At 38.9% G+C, this 12,341-nt stretch overlaps 1 protein-coding gene across 4 annotated transcripts in view; it reads left to right on the forward strand.

Annotated features, from left to right (window-relative positions):
* The first annotated feature begins 197 nt into the window (after nt 1–197).
* rusc2 (RUN and SH3 domain containing 2) overlaps nt 198–12,341 on the forward strand; it is a 52,822-nt gene continuing 40,678 nt past the window's right edge. For all 4 annotated transcript variants that reach the window (XM_042487833.1, XM_042487834.1, XM_042487835.1 and 1 more), the window contains exon 1: nt 198–344. The gene's annotated coding sequence lies outside the window, so the exon portion shown is untranslated. The remainder of the gene's footprint in view (nt 345–12,341) is intronic.

Genomic DNA, 12,341 nt, shown 5'->3' on the forward strand with positions numbered 1-12,341 from the left:
ATTTATTTATTATCATTATTGATGTTTCTTTTCTCTTTTTTTTCTTTCTTTTTTAATTAATCAAAGCTAAAGCAGATCCCTGGATGAGTTTGGCAGGCCCGACGAGAGCCAGCCGTCCCACCCAGGGTTAGATAATCCAGTCTGGGACCAGCGTGTGACCTCAGGATGACGTGCCGCTCCGGCCCTGCCCATCCTGCGATGCACCGCCGCTGTCTGCCCCGCAGTCACACAGAGACAACAATATTCCCACACGTCAAGGACTACCACAACCACCAGCTCGGTTTACCGACAGCTCCTGGTGCTTTTTACCGAAAACACAGCCACTGTGGACCACCTGCGGCAAGGTGAGCGTGTTTAATTCTGATTTTTGTGGTGTTATTTGCTCGAAGATGGATGTGAACAGATGGAGAAAAGAGGCTGGAAAAAAAGATGCCTCGGTCGGTCGTAACGGGAAAGACGCAGCTTTCAACCGCTATTTTCCGTTAATGTTGTCGTTTTTTTAACATATTGTGTTAAAACAAAGATGGTGCTAGTTTGGTTTATGGCGTTATTTTTTTAACGCAGTGGCACAAAGGCAGCGACACGTTTAACACAGCAGCCGTGTTTCATCGTTGATATGCGGGTTAAAACGTCGTGGGTTTTGGATGAAAAACACGCTTAGACAACGACACACGGTCTTTATTTTGTTCATGGTATTGTCATGTGGTTGAACGCGGCCACACCAGCGGCCTGCACCCCGACGTTATCACCATATCGACCCGATATCAGTGGAAACAACAGCGGCTCCAAACCAACGAGTCAGTCAGCTGAAGAAAGCGACACGTTTCCGCCTACAGCTCACAAAATAAAAGGCTTTTTTGTTGATAAAGAAGTAAATAATAGTTTTTTCTAGATTTTACTTTTATTTTTTTACCAAAAAAAAAAATATATATATAGCCCAAATTTATTAAAAAAAAATGTTATTTTTAAATTTTTTTTATAAAATATATTTTTTTGTATATTGATATTGCTTTAAGCTCAAATTTAGTGTTGAAAAAGATGTTTATGACAACAGTGCGACAAGAAATAGTATAATTTATGTGCCAGGAACTCAAAAGTATTTTTTAAAATATAGCCTTATAACTGTAGCAGCTGTCAGCTTCAGTATTTTTATGACCTTCTCTACTTTTATTATTGAATGAAGGTAATTGTATAATTTTGAAATCATCTCTTTGCTGTGTTTGTTTCTGTTGCGCAACTGTTAAGTGCTTTGGGCTTCACTTTGTGCATGAAAGGTATGACATAAAGCTAAGTCATACATTGATTTGATCAAAACTGACTAATCAGATTACATGTGTCATTTTATATTATTTATAAAAGAAGAATAACAGGATCAACCAGTTTAGAAAAACACTGGCATCATAAAAAGCAGGGTCTTTCTATGTTGCACATAAAACTACTTGCATTTCCAAATAGTGAGATCTAAAAAACAAAATAAAATAAAAGGTCTTCAATTACAATTTAAAAAGCATCAACATCAATGTAAGGGAATTACATTAATAAAATAAAATATATATAGATATATTTAAACTAATTGTCAAGATTCTCTGGGATACTTTATAGTTCACTGTATAATAATAATAATACTAACTCGTAATACTAAATAAAAAGACAATAGTGTATGTACAAAAATACATCAGTAACAATAAATTAAAAGAGAAAAAAACAGGAAATACACAACAATACATTAATCAAATTCAAATAAAAAGAGAGAAATCAAGAAACTGCATCTATCTGCGGTATCTGTTTGTAGCCATAGATTAAATGTTGTTGGCCTTACCTTCATGACAGCATTTTTCCCTAATGCACACTCCCAGGCTTTTATTTTGAAGGCAGACTGAGTGTACTTCCTGGTGTTTTGTGGTTGATGTTTGGGAGTTGGTGTTTAGAGGTGCATTGTTTGCAATATGGTAGAGATGCAGATTGGCCTTTTACAATAAATAGGAATAATAACGTCGTGTCATCACATATACAGCATTTTTCTTTTGAATTTTGCTACTTAGATGAATTAATATGAAATGCATCCTTTTTGTAAATCATCACAGGATCTATGCAATGCTTATTTAGTACATAAAGTACCCAGTAGTGATTCTTCAGGGGCATATTTTGTTTATAGAGACTTGGTTGTTTCCTGGTATTTAAATTTTCACCTAACTATTAATTATTAGGTAACTACAGGAGGTATTTCTATCCATATTTATTAGTTTGTGTGGTATTTGACATAACAATCCATGCTGGTAGGACATGTAGGTTAATATAGTAGCCTGGTGGTCTACTTACCTAACACCCTGACAGATTATCCCAGCAGGGCTTAGATGCACTGTTATTCTCCTGTTATGTAAGATCTTTGTTTCCACCTTGCTCTCCGGTCTCCAGAACTTGTGTCAGATTTGTTAGCAGACCGAATAAGCTTGTCAACATTTTGGCAACCTGCCTAACTTCTGCAGTATAATTATCACCCAGGTTTCACTTTCCCACAAGTCACTGCAGGAAGTGTGGTAGCTGTTGTTATGGGGAAATCATAGTACCGTAAAACTTCAATTAATATCCAAGGCTATTATTTGCTTAAATCATTGAACTTAACAGGCTTATATTTCAGTCTATATGGCACAGGATTTTAATCCCTTTAAAACTGTTTCTCAGTAAAGATGGAAAATACAGTATTTATTAAACCCTTAAAACCCTGGGCATATTGGCTTTCAAAAACAGGAGAAGAAGGTAATGAGCAACAAAAGAACAAATGACCTAGATGAAAAGTACAAAATTTGCCCAAAAACCTAAAAAAGAAAAACTAAAAAGAGAGAACGTGAAACAAAAAAATTACAAAGCGAGAAAAGACTCGCTTGAAAAATTGAAATAATTCTGTAAAATGATTTTAAATATAAAATTATGAATAGTTCAATGAAAATATGCTTCTACATCCACTCATCTCTTTTATTGAGTTTCTCATGTTTACTGCGTTGGTAACGATTTCCAGCTGTAGCCAACAACCCGGTTTTATACATCCAAACTTCTATAGAAATGAGCTGTATGGCAGCCAGGCCGAGCCTCTAAATGAGACAGGCCTTTATTTGTCAAAATGTGTCGGCCCGCTGGGCTACTAAAAGGGACAGGGCGTTAATTAGGTCAGGCTTATATTTAAGTTTACGGTAAATGGGCATTTTGTTATTAGTTTTGCTATTAATCCAGCAAATAAAAGTTGTTTGTAATCTGTTAGGCGTAATTATTTCCAGGATTTCACAGGACGTAACGATAGTATTTCATTATAATTCTGTGCAAAAATGATACAGCAGCTTAATGCAAAAGTAATACAACTAGTAGCCAGCAATTGTCTATTAATTGTCAAGCATTTTACTACGTAGTACTTGTAGCAGTAACCTAAGTTGCACCAACACTAGCAGTAGTAGTATGTGTAGTCATTTTTTTGGAGAAAGCATGGGGTCTGTGAGGTTTAAACAGCTGACAATAGTTTTATAAATTCTTTTTTTTCTCTGTTTATCCTCCTGTATTGGTTTAGCTAAGCAGCATGTTGACTGACAAATACTGTTATGATTCTACTGACAACATGATGTTGCACATTTCTTAAAGAGATAAACTCTGAAATGAGACGAATATTGCAATGGCAGCTGCTCTTTTATATTGACAAAAAAACTTTTGTGGAAAACTGTCCCTACATTTAATCTAGAAGAAGTTCACTGAACTGACAGATTAAAGACAGAAAGAGATCAAGGGAGAGATTTAGGGATCAGAGTGACGTTTAAAGTCGCAATATTACCCCAAAAACAACACCAGCAGGGCCCAACCTGTGTCACTGTGAGAGTAAAAGTGGCACAGATTTAAGTCTATAACGTAATGACGAGGATGTGTCAGCAGGACTGCAGTTATAAGGTCAGGATAGCTTTCAGAAGCAATCCAGATATGTTTGTTTGGATTCCTCATCCTTAGCTAACACCTAACTCTTAAAGGTCAGTCTCGCCAAAGTAAATGTCAGAAACTGTCTGGTTTTCGAACCATTGAGCTGGTCATGTAAAACGCAATATAGTTTGACCAGTCTGATGGTCAGTGATAGAAATAAAAAACAGTATAGGGAAATCTTTTCTGCTTTTATACTTCCCTTTAAGTGCTGCAAGATATGCAAAAAAATATCATATTGCAGTTATTTTGACAGATTTTGCAATTGTCATATAAGCCATGATTTTCGTGGAAACGCTCCTTTTTGCACTTCATATCCACTGATTTTGCTGGGGTCTTTACCAAACAAGCACTTTATGTCTGGAATAAAAATTGTAGGTCGGTGCATCTCTGTGGAACCACAATGCTTCATTGTTAGTGTTATGTCGAGACACATTTGACCTTTTTAGTATTTCAGCTCCTGCGATTTAGATAACGCACTTGTCTGGAAGCAGCATCTTAGCACAGTTTGAAGCAGTTTTTTGTTTTTTTTAATGCTGGATCTGTGCGTCACCAGCTGGTGTGAGAAGGGACCTGTGGGTAACATGATGGCATTACTAAAGCCTGAACATCGTGGTCATGCACATGTTTTTACACCACAGAAGATGCAGTGTGTCAGGCGGCATGGTTGCTCTCAGCTGCTCTTCCCGATCTTGGAATGCGTCTCTAAATTTGTTATGTAACCGAGGGCCTGCAGAGGCCGGATGTGCATAGTTTCTCTTTGTGTGTTTTCATGTGTGTGCTGTGATTTTAAACTACGGTGTGAGTTTCTCAGATTTGTTAAAGCACTGTATGCAGATAATATTATGCAGGTCCTATTGTGTGCTATCCAGTTTCCCTGAATAGACTTTTTCAACACTGTTATCTGCAGCTGCACTCAGAGGAAAAAGCGTCACCTCAAAGCTTTGCTCGGCTTGTTTTGAAGGTTGTCCAATGTTGAAAGATTAGGTTTCATTATTATTTTGAGAACCACTCAAGGCGTGCCAGCATCCTGAAAGTGTTTTTTGTGTAAAATCTCTATTATTGAGGCACTTCAAATTAATCTGAAAAAACAGGCACGGCACATAACTTGTGCTTGTGTAATCCAGAGTTTGGACCTCCCTATTCTTACTGTTGCTGTTAAAGGAACAGTTCATCCCAAAATTTAAATTAAATCAGCTGCATTAAGAAAACTCAACAGCAGTGTCTCTTTCCAGAAATCAAGTCCAGTTACTCAAGATAATCAACAGACCTGGTTGTGTTTCATGTTGGAACTGTTTACTTTCTCCTGAACTACGCCCATAAATTGTGTTGAAGGAAGTGTGCGTCTACTCGTGGATGAGAGGCTCGTGCTTGTGACAGCGCAGCATTTATGACATCCTTCATAGCTGGTTGGGTTGAAATTTCCCTTTAAAATGCTGTAAATATATTCATCCGTGACATTTAAAAGTGCTTTTCTAAATAATCCGATAGAGATGGGCATTGAAACCCGGTTCTATTGAGGACCCGGTTCCGTTTTTCTCGAAACCTGAAAATTAATAACCTAACATTACATCCGGCACAGTCTTCATTATCCATTGTTGAAGTCAGAGTTGTATAAGAGCTAGTTAGCTAAATAAATGAGACTGCATGAAGGTTCATTGTGATGTGTCAGTTCGGTAAAGTGACTATCAGGTGAGGGTAAATATGTTCAAAAAGATCATTTAGTTTTTGACAAGACACTCTTATGATACAGTTTGTGAGAAATTTATTTTCCCAGCAATATAAAAGGAAATCACTTGATATGCAATAAAAGCAAAAGCAGTTCTGTTAAAAACGTATTGTGGCCTCGTCCTTCCATCAAATAAAAAAGAATTGCTAGTGGCACCAATAAAGACTTGAAGACACGAAGACTGGGAAAATGTGGGAATTGCACATTTTATGTAATGTAGATCTCTGATAATTGAACATGTCAACATTAATCTCCAGCGGCTCCTGTATTGACAGACCTCTCTATTGCAAATGTCTCTTTACAAAAAGAGAAATGTACTGTTAGAAACAAGCTTCATTGCAGATCTTGAAAAGACTTTTGAATAAAATAGGCTCTTTATTTGTGCAGTGGAATCAAAAGAACTGCAAGTCAGACTGACCTTGCAAACTCTAAAACCTTTTGTTGGCTTTCCCAGTCAAAGAAACCACTGGTATAAGTCATACAACAGTGTGCATTCAGAGCTAGATGAGCCCACGTTTAGTGTCTGCAGGGGTTTGGTGGTTTGGCCAGGCCATGAACCTCCTTGTGGTGTTGATCCAACATTTTTGTCACAGGTTTGAAAGTATTGCCAAGGATCATGGTGTTCCTCTGGGAACTGATAAGAGTCCCCTGATACATGGACACCAAGTTGTTTTTTTTAAAGAAATAATTAATATAACAAATACAAGTTAAAGTTTTGGTGCCGAAAATAATAACATTTCTTTTACATTCCACTAGATACAGTTTGCTGCAATAAAAGTGACTGAAGTGAGATGAATACACAATTTTATCTTAATGTCAAAGTTTTCCTTTGGGGACACAATAAGCAGGTTTTGGCAGGTTGAATGTAGCACAGGTGAGTATAATCAGGTTGCAGGTAAGTAGGGACAGTTATCAGTCGTGGGGTGGAGCAGAGTTCGTAGAGAGACTGGGGTGAGCTCACGTTCACAGGTGATAGTTCAGAGTTTGAGTGGGGAAATTGTGAACGTGGAGCGGACTGGCAGGTGAATGTATCAGGTAAGTTGCAGAAACACTTACAGCAGGGAGCTTGTGGGAAAATTGGGGACTCCAAAGAGGGGCAGGCAGGGCTCGTGGTCAAGGGGGAAGCAGAGTTGGCGCCAGGCAGGCAGGCAGCAGAGCAGACAAGTCCAGTAGGAGCAGGCAGCAGGATCAATGAGGACAGGCGGGGAATCGATGTACCATCAGAACAATAAACACCAGAAGCACTCACACGAGGGAGATGTTTTGCTCAGTAGGAGGCTCTGAAGACTTCAGGAAGAATGATGATCTCTCTCGACGGAGCCGAAGCAGTAGAACACCGCAAAACCACAGACAGACTCGAACCAAGAAGTACACAAGCAAAACTCGTGTTTGGAGACAGAAGTTTGTTAGGTTTACTGGGGCAGAGACTAGGAGAGGTGGTCAGAGGCGAGCCAAGTCGAAACCAGGAAAACAGTCCGAGTGAGTGCTGGAAGTTCTGGCATGGAAGTGAAGACAATCTGGAAAAGAGTGATGGAGTGAGGCTGCTGCTGAAATACTGGCTTGACTGTAGATGATGAGCAGTTAGGAGCACCAGGTGGAGGTGATGAGGCTGATGAGGAGTGGCCGGGTGGAGAGAGAGGTGGGGGTGGAGTAAGTGTAAAAAAAAAAAACCAAAACAGCAGGAGTGAAACAGAGCAGACTGTGACAGTGACTTAAAGATTGTGATAATATCATAACGTGGGGCCTCTGGTGATTTCCACCCCTACTGTTCTACTACTTTTGATATGTGAGTACATTTTGCTGCTGATACTTTTACATGTACTAACAGTGGAGTATTTTTGTTTTTTCTATTTTTATCATATGTAAAAAGTCTGAATATTTCTTCCCCTCTGACTTTGTGATTTTGAATCAAAGTCCAGGGACATGACCATAATTTGTGTGTCTGAAAGGAAAATGAATATGTGCAGGGTGGACATACAGCTGTGCGCACACACGCACACACACACACACACACACACACACACACACACACACACACACACACACACAAACACACACACACAAACAGTTTTTGCCCTCTAGCTTGTTGTGGTAGTTCTGTTTCTTTCATGGCTCTCGGCCTGCAATGCTTCACTGATTTAAAGGCACCCAGAGAGAGCTGTGAGTCTGTGTGTGTGCATTTTGTATATGTGTCTATTGCTGCAGTGGATGAGTGTCGCCCAGGCCTGCTCTGTATTTTCTGCTCATTTGTCTGTCTGTGAAAGAGCAGGGAGAGCTGCCGGGACACTATCAATATACTGTGGACATTTTCACTGTGCTGTTGGCTGGAATTGAACAACAGTCTGGTAATTGCATGATGACTGGGTGGTTCAGTCACCGAATCAGGGGAGAAATATGGAAGGAGACGGAGTGGCAATAACTTTCTCCAGCAATACAAAAACTGCACGAAAGTTCAGAACAAATTTCAATATTTTGATTATAGTTGAAAGTCATAGAAAATATAAATCCTTCAAGCCTCAAGCTGAAGTGAATGCATCACTGGTTCCTCATTATTTGGCTTCACAGACTCTCTGCTGTACTTGCAGTTCCAGAGTTACTGGCAGAAACATTCAGCTTGATGAAGTGATTAATGCTTGGAGGATAGCCTTTATACTGCAGGAATTCAAACTTGAAGTTCATTCATTTTTTAAATTATTTTCACTTCTATTTGTTTTTCATATAATATGTTTGATTTTGTGATTTAAATGATATCTGTTTATTGGAAAAATAGTCAATAGATTAATCAGTAATGAGCCTTTTCATTAGCTGCAGCTCTAATAACATTAAATTTAGATATGCTGATTGGAGGGCCTGCGTAATGTGCATTTTGGCTAAATCAAAAAGGAGACATTATAACTAGTTAGACCTGTTCTTTTCCATAATAGACAAGTCATAAAGCCAAATTACACATTAATGATTAAAGTATTTGTTGATTGTGGCCGTTATGCACACAGTGTAAAAGGTTTTTGGCTCATGTAACAGTGAGCAGGGTCTGAAATTAAAAAATTCATTAAAATTATCAAGCCATCAGCCACTTTGACAGACAGGGTTAGCGGATGATTGGATTTAGCTACACATTTGAAAGACGCTCGCAGTTTCTACAAAAAAACACCACTGTAAGCTATAGAGCCATTATCATTTAGATTTTTTTAGGGGCAGACAAAAAATAACAGTATTTAAATTGAATATAAGGTTGAGATAAATTTCACTTGTTAAAATTAACAAATTATGACAAACTTACTACAGACATAACCATATAAAAGAACTCTTAACAAAGCATCTGACAAAAACTTTATTAAATGGCATATTTTGCACATTACACATAAGACACAGAAAATTTGTCATTATTTCACTGTAAGCTGGTAAACATGCATAATGTCCACCTGATAGCATCTGTGGCTCAAGCTAAGCCTGTGACCAGAAGGTTACTGGGTCATCACTCTCCTCCGCTTCCTGTGTAAACAGCATGTAGTTGCCTTTGAGAAAGGCGTTTCACCCTGTAAATGCTCATGTGCTTCTAAGTACACTAGAGCTGCTACAATAGTGGTTAGTAGGGTATTTCCAACACGCTAAATCTCAAAGTGACTGTGCTGTGAAATCTGCTGTGGCCACCTACACTGAAAGTGCCGTGGGGCTGTGAGGTGATCAGGCTGTGACCATCTGCAGACCGTCTTGGTTGAATATTTGTGTGTGCAGCAGCAGCATGTGAGGAGAAAGAGGAGAGAAGTGGAAGGAGGGAGGATTAGAGAGGCAGAAGTGGGCTGAGGAAAGACGTATTACTGCAGTGCACACAGTGGATGGAGGAAAAGCAGTGAGAGAAGGGGAGCGGGGATTTAGTCAAAGCTAAGGGGGGGGGTGGGGGGTGCGGAGGAGGAAGCATGATGGATCAAGAAAGGGCTGAAGAGAGTGAGAGGTGCTTGGAAATGGACCAGAGAAAGAAGAGAAGAGTGAGAAGGACAGAGTCAGCAGAGATAGAGAGAAAGCGAGAGAGATGTGATGGCTGGAGGAAGATATCTGCAGCTTTAGAAATGAGATACTGTCCTCATGATGTTTTGCATTTACACAGATTAAGTATTTGTGAAAAGTTAAATCTACTTGTGCAGCATTGTGAAGTTATTCCTGATTAATCATTGATTCATTATTCAGATAAAGATAAAACCAAAATTAGCTGCCATAGGAGTAGAGGCACGCATTAATCCCCTACACTCAATAAAGTTCAATTTAGCATGCAAATATTATGCAACTCACAAAGTTTAACAAAAAAAAAGTCAAGTAGAGCTGTAACTTGTGTTGGGTAGATTTTTAGTTTTGCATGTGCGTCCGGTTTATGAACTTTAACCAGTTTTATTTCATGCAAACTGGCTGAACCGCTTTTGTCATCATGACATGTTCTGGTAAATTAAAAAGTGACCCACATCAGCAGCCTTTGCTGACAGTGTCACGACACTTAATCCAAAACATATTGCATCAGTAATAAGCAAGATGACAACATGATTAATATAATATTATGTTTATTAAGGACTAACAGAGTCACAAGTGTCTGACAGGTCATATAAAATTTACTGCGGAAACCAGGCCGTTGTTTGCAACATGAAAGAAATCAAATTTCAGTTGAACTGGGAAGGGCAGAGTTTCATGTATTTTTTTGGGAAGTCAAGACAAGACATGGCAGAGTTAGTCCCTTAAGAAAACTTAAACAGTGCCAATATGACAACATTTTAAATTTGAAATCAACAAAATGAGCGCCAATGAGCAGCTGCAAGCACATTTTTTGAGCTGAACTTTTGTTGGATACTGTGCTTTTAATTCTTCCTGTTGCTCGCTTTGAAAGTGCCATTCATGATTTATGAAGTCCAGTTTAGGAATTATCTATATTAAAATGGTTGTTTTTTGTAGATACATGGTGTCATTTTGTTTCACTCCAGAATGCTGTTATTCGGTTTACTGGTCTGGTGTGATGTTTTGCTCAGTATCTGATATTTTGCTCAATATCAAAATGAAGCTGAATTTGTTTAAGGTAGAAACTCAAGTGTTTTTGGTTCTTAAAATAACATTTGGTTGCAGCAGGGCTTACAGAAAATAGATTGAAGTCATATATGTAGCATGAAAATGGTCAAGGCCATAATTAATAATTAGTTTCTTATTACTGCACAATACAAAAGCTATCATAAATGCATCGTTTCTTGAACTGTTTTACCTCATTTGCATTTTAAGCAGACAGTGCCTGCCACATCCCTCCAGCTAAGGCTAACACTAATACCTGTTAGCTGTGGCAGCACGCCGCTCCACTGTTACGCAAGAGTCTCTAAGCTCTTCAAGTTCGACGTGCGAGGAGGGAAACTGTCACTGAGCCTTTAAAGGAATCTGGGATCAAGGTCGTGTGTTCATCTTTGGCCCTGCTGAGAACACGCAGATAGTTCAAGTGACTGAGTTGTGTGTTCACAGTTTGTGACTTTGCAAGAGAATGGACTTCGCTTAAGCTCAGTGTGCACAAGAGGAAAATGATCTCCTTCTGTGCCATTAAGCAGCATCGTACACTTCAAAGCAAACCCACAATCTCATGATGTAAAATGCAGCATGGAGGTCAGTGGAGGATAGCGATCGATGGTGTAATTCCACTAATGACTCAACATCAGTGTGGTCATTTACTGATGTTGATGTTGCACTTCTAAAGAAACAGTTTTACTAAGATGAACCAGCTTCCAGAACGATGTTTGACGTATGCTGGCCCAGACTTTTGACCTGAGAAGGAGGCAAAAGGATGGGAGAGTTAAAAGGATCAATACGGCTTCAGATTTCGCTGTATCAACTAGTACGTGGACACCAGTTCACACCAGCATATTCAGTTCCACCTGTGTTGCTTGGAGGCTTTTAGGTGAACACATAATAATCAAAATAAAGTAGTAGAGAGAGCCATAAAAACCACTACTGATGCTACTGATCTCTTTTTGGGCATGCTAGCTTCAGAGGTGGCGAGTTAGTCCGTCTGCAGTTCAGATCTGAGTGAAAAAACTGAAGAGCTATTCAGTGGATTGACATGAAATTTGGTGCAGACATGCATTGTCCTTAGACAATATATGTTAATGACTTTGTTGATCTCCTGACTTACCTGTACTGCCACCAGCTGGTCAAAAATGTCCTGTTAAAATGTCAGTTAATAAAAATGCCCTGATAGTGATTTGCCAAAGTCTCCTATCAGGCTAAAGTCATAGCCAAGCGGAGGTGCAGAAGTTTAGTTTTCTCTTAGCCCACTATAATGACAGTATGCTGAAAGGTTGTAAAATTTGTCTAATGACTCCCACAAAAACCTGCATACCCCGGCGTTAAAATGGATGCAAACATAACATGCTGATATGCTAATAATATGCATTTTAACACCAGCATGTTGTCATTCAGCCCACAGCTGAGCCTAAGTTTAGCTGAGGGTGACAGATAGACTGATGAAAACTAAAGCAAGTCTGATAATTTTGAGCTGAGCCTGACAAGCTGTGTCTGAGATATCCTAAAATGGCCATAGTACAGAAGACAAGTCTTCTTGATTTACTAAACATCCTTTCCTTTTTCTCCAGTGCCGTTATCAGTCAAAACATCTTTACGTTTTTTTGTAATTTCTCATCCATCT

This window comes from Plectropomus leopardus, chromosome 6 (genome assembly GCF_008729295.1).
Source record: "Plectropomus leopardus isolate mb chromosome 6, YSFRI_Pleo_2.0, whole genome shotgun sequence".
NCBI classification, from domain to species: Eukaryota; Metazoa; Chordata; class Actinopteri; order Perciformes; family Serranidae; genus Plectropomus; species Plectropomus leopardus.